Genomic DNA, 6,368 nt, shown 5'->3' with positions numbered 1-6,368 from the left:
TTAAGTGTTGTGAGACATCCTGGGCTTTGTCCTCAAGGTAGAGAGTATTTCATTTGGGCTCCCACCATAGGGTTAGGTTTTCAGGGGTGGGTACCCCTACAAGGGAATAACAGGGGTCAGAGTTGCCCATCCGGTTTAGAAACCAGGACGAACGGGTGTGGTTCTTTGGTCGTCCAGACAGAACATGAATTTTCGAGACTGGTTAATAGCATCTGAGAAGGGCCTCATGTTCGGGGATAGGTATAGTGTGTCGGTTCTGCCAGAACCTCTAGTTCCCAAACTTTGGGCTAAATCGTAATACCCTAGTGAAATTTCTAGGTCCCGGTTTTTCCCATCAGTTTCAACAGTGAAGGTCACCCCACATTGTGAGTCATCTAGATTTCCCACTGACACCCCTGTTAGGGAGTGGCTTCTTAGACAGATAGGGAAGGTCACTTGGGGGATGTTAAGTCAAGAGAGAAAATAAGGGCTCAGATGGGATTGCAGATGTCATCGAGGGGGTAAATAGAGACAGTTGTTGCTGGTACCAAGGCATGAAGTTTTTTTCCCCTTTTTCCCAAAAGGCCATACTGCGACCAGATGGGGTGCGCTGAGTAACAGCCCGTAGCTCGGCTGGAAGGGTGGGCCATTGATACCCTGGGATAGGTTGGACATACCCCCAACTTCTGCCATTAATGCAGATCCAGCATGGGTTGGTTAGGTTGAGTTGAGAAGCAGTGTGGTTTGCAAGTTCATATGCCTCGTTTAGGGAGAGATCAATAGCCATACAGGGAGATATGATTAGAAAGAGGAAGAACATCATATGATGCATTTTACTTATCTGAGGGAGAGTTGATGGGGTTCTGCCTGAACAAGAGCCTGAGATCTTAAACAGGTTCACAGGAATAGCTGTCCTCTGGCTTTGGAGTCTCAGTTTCTGTCTCCGCCTCCTGTAGGCCATAGGGTTTTATTCTAGAATTGTGGACCCAGGCAGATAGACCCTTCACTTTTACAGCAGTTGAAGTCACTAGAACAACCTGACATGGCCCTGTCCATTTCTCGGACAGCTGGTTTGGACTCCCTTTTTCTTGCCAGGTCTTTACTAATACTTGATCCCCTGGCTCTACTTGGGGATTTTTCAAGTCTTCCTGTGGTTTAGGGAGGATCTGTTCTCCATACCGTTGGAGTTCTTGTTGAAACCTTCCCAGGTCAATTATATGTTTTAAGAGTGTATTGGCATCCTCATCAAAAAACAAATCAGAAGTTAAGAATGGACGTACATACATCATTTCATAAGGACTGAACAATAGTGGCCGTTTGGGGGATGTCCGTACCCTCATGAGGGCCATGGGTAGCATATGTGTCCACTTATTATGTGTTTCTTGGCATAGCTTAGCCAGAGCCCTTTTAAGAGCCTGGTTGGCTCTCTCTACCTTTCCTGAAGCTTGAGGCCTCCAGGATGAGCGGAGCCGGTATTTTATGCCTAAGCATGTGGCTAGGTTCTGGGATATCGTGGCTGTAAATGAGGGCCCATTGTCACTCTGAAGTGACCGAGGCAGCCCAAACCTAGGCACTATCTCCTTCAGCAGAGCTTTACAGACTTCTGTAGCTCTCTCTGTCTTAGTAGAGAACGCTTCGATCCATCCTGTGAATGTGTCAATAAAGACTAGCAAATAAGAAAACCCTCGGGTCTTTGGCATGACTGTAAAATCTACTTGCCAGTCCTCTCCTGGGTATGATCCCCGATGTTGGACAAGTTTAATTAAGAGGTGGCGGCAAGGGTCTGGTTTTTGGATTATTTCTTAGACAGGTATCACAATTCTGTGTGACCTAACAACCTTAGCTAACTGGGGATGGTAGAGAATAGGCTTAAGCAAGATTTCTAGATTATCTCTTCCAAAATGGGGCTGTTATGTAAGGAGTTAGTAATTTTCCAAACCTGAGAATCAGGGAGTATTATTTGGGCCTGATCAGTCTGAAACCACCCATGTGACCCAATCTCCCAGCCCCGCTCAGCATATCGGGAATGGAGTCAGGGTTTCCTTGGGGAAAAGGGGGCAGATAGCAGTGGCAGGGGTAGCTTCCCTAGCAGCTCGTCTTGCCTCTTGATCAGCTTTCCTATTTCCCTGGGCCTCTTTTTCTTGCCCCTTTTGGTGACTCTTGCAGCGGATGACAGCTAATTTTGCAGGAAGTTTGACTGCCTCCAGGAGCCTGAGAATGAGCTCTTTGTGTTTAATAGGAGAGCTTCGGGCACTGAGCATCCCTCTTTCTTTCCAAATTGCTGCATGGGCATGCAGAATGAGGAAAGCATACTTAAGAGTCCACATACACATTAATCCTCTTTCCTTCTCCTAACTCCAAAGCTCTCGTCAGGGCAAAAAGTTCAGCTTTCTGGGCTGAGGTGTCTGGGGGAAGAGACCCACTTTCCTTAGTTTCTTCTAGGCTCACTACAGCATATCCTGCTTTCCTCTCTCCTTTTTCTACAAAACTGCGGCCATCCGTGTACCAATTTTCCTCTGGGTCAGATAAAGGTGTCTCTGATAGGTCCGGGCGAGAAGAGTATAACTCGTCTATGATTTGTATGCATTGGGGATCCAGAGGGGAAGTAGGGGGATCTGGCAGTAATGTTGCTGGATTTAAAGTCTGGCAGACCCTCAGCTTTATTTCTGGAGTGTCAAGGAGGAGGGCTTGGTATTGGGTGATCCTTCCCCCTGTCATCCACCTGTCCCCTTTAGTTTCCAAGACTGCTTGCACCTGGTGAGGCGTATACACTGTGGTGGGCTGACCCAGGGTCAGCTTAGATGCCTCCTTAACCATAAGAGCGGTGGCTGCTACTGCCCGGAGGCAAGTGGGCCACCCTCTGGCCACCTCATCTAGTTGTTTTGAGAGATAAGCCACGGGTTGTAATACAGGCCCCATCATCTGCCCTAACATCCCAAGAGCAGTTCCTATCCTTTCAGAAACATAGAGCCTAAAAGGCTTCTCCAGGTTTGGGAGGCCTAAAGCTGGGGCTGTAGTGATGGACTCTTTTAGGGCATTAAAGGCCACCTTGCAGGTCTCATCCCAGTCGAGTGGCTCTTCCTCTTTTCCCCTTAACTTTTCATATAGGGGTCTGGCCAGATTGCCATAATTAGGAATCCAGATCCTGCAAAACCCGGTCATTCCTAAAAATCCCCTAAGCTGTTTTTTTGTTTGGGGGTATGGGGTATTTAAGATGAGGGATTTCATCTCGGGGTCAAGCATTCTTTTTCCTTCTGTAATTATAAATCCAAGGTATTTTACTTGGGTTAAGCTAATCTGAGCCTTCTTGGGGGATACTCAATAACCTTTTCATATAGGAAATTTAGAGTTTTAATAGTGTCCATTTGCGAGCTGGTAAAATCTGGATTAGCTATGAGCAAGTCATCCACATACTGTATTAGACTACTGTTTGTTAAAGTTAATTCCCTTAGTTCTCTCCCCAAGGAAGTCCCAAAGATACGAGGGCTATCCCTAAACCCTTGTGGTAGTTGAGTCCAGCAGAGTTGTATGGTCTCTCTTGTTTCCAAGTCCCGCCACTCAAAAGCAAAGAGTTTTTGAGATTCAGGATGGAGAGGAACGCAAAAGAAAGCATCTTTAAGATCCAAGACTGAGAAGTACTTGGCATTTCCTGGGACTTGGGATAGGAGGGTATGCGGGTTTGGGACTATGGGGTGGATGGGAACCACAGCTTCATTAACAGCTCTTAGATCCTGGACGAATCGATAAGATCCATCTGGTTTTTTAACGGGCAAGATTGGAGTATTGCAGGGGGACTGACAGCTGATTAGAATTCCGGTATCTCGGTATTTGTTAACTAATGGTCTAAGACCCTCAAGAGCTTCTGGTTTTAAGGGATATTGTCTTTTCCAGGGGTAGGGAGCATTTGGCCTCAGAGAAATCTTTACTGGTGGAACATTTATGGCTAAACCAGGGCTGGAGACATCCCACACCTGGGGATTGACCTCATCTAGGAAAGGGACAGACTCCTCCTTTTCTACCTCTGACTGTAAATATTCAGACACTAGGCAAAGAAAATTATCGACTTCTACCTTTCCCCAAGTCACTCTGGTTTGGAGGCGGCAAAGAAGGTCTCTCCCCAGTAGGGGAGCAGGGCAACCAGGGATGTATAAGAAGGGGTGGGTTCCTTGCCAATTTCCCACCTTACAATGGAGGGGCTTAGTTAAATTCCGGCTTTGGGGTTTTCCATCTACCCCATCACCATTTTAGTCTGGGAGTCTAAAGGTCCTAATCGGAAAGGAGGAACGGAGAAGGCAGCCCCCGTGTCTAAAAGAAAGTTCACATCCTTACCTTCTATTTGTAGAGTCACCCAAGGGTTGAGAGGAGTGATCTGGATCTCACCATTCGCGGGGGTTTCTCGAGCCGCTGGGCACCGTCAGTCCCTGTCGCCCAGAACTAACACAGAGGGAGCAGGTGTAGGGGTCACCATACGCCTTCCCTTAGGGCGATATGGACACTCCCTTTTCCAATGCCCATCCTCTCTGCAGTAGGCAGACTGGGTGCGGCTCAGCCGCGGTGGATTGTTAAGATCTTTTATTCTTCCTTGCTTTCCCCGGGACTCTCGCATAGTGGCAGGATGAATCAAGGCCAGGATTTTAGCCTGTTGTTGGGCCAAGGCCTGGGTCTGCCTCTCTATTCTCCTATCTTTTCGGACTTCTTTTTGCTCCCTTCTTGCTTCCTCCTCCCGGTCCCTGTTCAAAAACACCCTGTTTGCCTCCTCCACCAAATCGGAAATTGGGGTCTCTGGTCCTTTCCCTAGTTTTTGTAATTTTCTCCTTATGTCTGGGGCTGCCTGGGTTATGAAGGAATGGGCCAACAGGACTCGTCCTTCCATACTTTTTAAATCTGTCTTGGTAAAGTTTTTAAACGCTTCTGTGAGTCTGCCCAAAAAAAGAGCTGGATTTTCATTCTCTTCCTGTGTAACCTCTTTTATCTTATTATATTTAACAACCTTTCACACACCCTGGGTCATTCCCTGTAGTAGGCAAGTAATGAGGTGTCTTAAGGATTCCTTTCCTGCCCTTGTATTAGGATCCCAGTCTGGCTCTGTCGAGGGAATTGCCTCTTCGGCAGGGGCCAGACTGACATCTACCCACTGTCTTTCATCAGCCACTTTTCTAGCCTGATCTAGGATTCGAGCTTTTTCCTCATCATTACAACACCGGGTGAGGATGACCATTATATCCCTCCAGGTGAGGGAGAAGTTAAGGCTAAGATGCTCAAATTCATCCTTAAATTTTGGGGGGTTCTCGGATTATGAACCCAATTGTTCCTTGCATTGGGTAATGTCTTGCATAGAGAATGGAACATGAACGTGCATAGTTCCCCCCTCCCCATCTGGTACCTCTCTTAGGGGGCAGATTTTGTCTGAGGATGACCTTTCCTTCTGTAGAGGACAAAGCTTACTTCCTGATCGTAACCCCATGGGGGAGGGGACATATGGAGGAGGAGCCGAGTCGACTGGGAGTGACTCCCCTTCGGATCCCATGACTTCCGGGCCCAGCCTCGTGACTTCTGGGCCCTGGCTCGTGACTTCCCAGCGTGTCTGACCCTCCCTTCCTCATGGCCTCTCTGCTGAAGCAGGGGAGGTCAAGAGAAGGTCAAGGGGATCTTCTGTTTCAGACCTTGCTAAAAGGATTTTGGAAGAGCATTTATCAAAGTCCTCAAGCTTATATTTTCCCTTTTTTTCGGAATCCTGGTAGAGGGCCATAAAGGCCTGGACATAGGGAACTTCCTTGTATTTACCCTCACGTTTGCAGTATAGACTGAGCTGTAAAATGGTGTTGTGTCCAAGTGATCCTGACTGGGGCCATTTTTCCCCTCCTCCCAGGGAGTAAGTAGGCCAGTATTGAGTACAGTATTTGATAAGTTTTTTCTTTTTTAACCCTCCCAGTTGGTATCCCTCCCAGTTGGCCAAAAGACAACCGAGCGGGGTGTCTAGAGGGAAGCTAGGCTTATTTCCCATTTTAGCGATGGTATAGCTTATATCTCGTTCCCAAGGGACCAGTATTGGGGCGGATGCCTCTATATCTGACTCTAGAGTGATTGTAAGCTCTCTCCTGGTCCCAAAGGGCCTGATTGTATAAGCGCCAAAGGAAATGTTCGGTAGTAAGCACAATCAACAGGGCTGTAGGGCTGGTCCCAAAAGGTAAATTAACCCCTAAGGATGTATCTAGGGTGTTAATTTTCACCCAAGACCAGGTGCGACTATACTGAACCCCGTCAATCACTTCCACGTGGAAGCACTCAGCCAAATGCTCAATTAAATGGCTGAATTTATAGAAACAGGGCACCCGATGGAGGGCTTCTAATGCCCGATCGTCTCCCCAAGAACAGAAAGCACAGTTGAT

This window comes from Cervus elaphus, chromosome 7 (genome assembly GCF_910594005.1).
Source record: "Cervus elaphus chromosome 7, mCerEla1.1, whole genome shotgun sequence".
Lineage (NCBI taxonomy): Eukaryota > Metazoa > Chordata > Mammalia > Artiodactyla > Cervidae > Cervus > Cervus elaphus.
Note: the sequence above shows the minus strand (reverse complement) of the source record.